This window comes from Bison bison, unplaced genomic scaffold (genome assembly GCF_000754665.1).
Source record: "Bison bison bison isolate TAMUID 2011002044 unplaced genomic scaffold, Bison_UMD1.0 scf7180017864199, whole genome shotgun sequence".
NCBI classification, from domain to species: domain Eukaryota; kingdom Metazoa; phylum Chordata; class Mammalia; order Artiodactyla; family Bovidae; genus Bison; species Bison bison.
Genome location: NW_011494771.1, coordinates 112,922 through 114,393, shown reverse-complemented (window position 1 = coordinate 114,393; position 1,472 = coordinate 112,922).

Sequence of the window (1,472 nt, the reverse complement as noted above, 5' to 3'; positions counted from 1 at the left end):
GACAGGAAGGGGACAACAGAGGATGAGATGGCTGGATGGCATCACCGACTCGATGGACGTGAGTCTGAGTGAACTCCAGGAGTTGGTGATGGACAGGGAGGCCTGGCGTGCTGCGATTCATGGGGTCGCAAAGAGTCGGACACGACTGAGCGACTGAACTGAACTGAACTGAAGTCAGGACTTAAATCTTTTAATGAGTGAGTGATGAATGGATGGATGGATGGTGGAAGACCTCACTAAGCAAAATCAGTAGAAGTTTTGCTACTTCCTAACTTCACAATCTTAAGTCAGGACTTAAGACTCTCTGGATCTCAGTATTCTGTGAAATACTCTGTGAAATATCTGTGAAAACCTCACAAAAGCATCTTAAAAGAAAAAAATTTACAAAAGAAAGATTAAATCTCTTCATACCTCCATGCCCAGTTCTACACCATCATCTCTCTGGAGACTTGAGTTGTTCCTCTAGACAGCATCCGATGGGTCTCCAGTTTCCATCTCTATTTCCTATGTATCATTACCACGAATCATCACTGTGGTCCAAGACTGTGCTGCGAAGAAGAAGAGAATTTAAAGATTGAGAGGCAACCACCTGGTAGACCAATGAGAGCCAGAAGAGAACACGAGAAACACATCAAGGAGGCCTTAGGGGCACTTTCTGACAAAATCAAGAAAATTCACAGGAAGAAAGGAAAACAAAGAGATAAAAACTAAAGTGGTAAATACAGCCAGACGTCTGCACTTCTAAGGTGAACAAACCATGCAGGGTGCCAGAGGAGAGTCTCAGGACTCAGCACGGTGAAGCAGAGGGATCTCGAGTGGGTCACTCATATCCCAGTTGAAGGGGAACAGCACCACCTAGTGTTCTGAAGCCCGAACCCACTCAGCTTTTCAACACTTCTCACGAAGAATTCGAGAATGTCTCAGCTAAAACATATTTGGGGATGAAGTATAAACAGCTGATTCATTGCCAAGTGCAAATGATGCCAACATTCATTTAATTCATTTTATGATTTGAGAGAGGGAGGATGGATTGGGAAATAAAAAAGAAGATAAGAGGGGCTTGAAAGTGAAAAGTGAAGTCACTCAGTCGTGTCCGACTCTCTGTGACCCCATGGACTATACCCCACCAGGCTCCTCCGTCCATGGGATTTTCCAGGCAAGAATACTGGAGTGGGGTGCCATTTCCTTCTCCAAGGAGAGGGGCTGAGGGTTCCGGTTAATACAGCCCTGCTAGATGGCAGAGAGGGCAGTCAACACAGACAGCAGGGCTCAGAGGCTTCTAGTTTTGCAGAGGTCTTCCATTCAGCTGGGGGAGGATAAACAGGAAGCATGTATTAACCTACCCATTGTGCTCAGGTGTAGGGAACACGAGGGAAACCATGTAGCAATCTCACCTGCTCAGTCCTCAGTGGTGTTGGACTCTGTGACCCCATGGACTGTAGCCCACCAGGCTCCTCTGTCCATGAGATGTG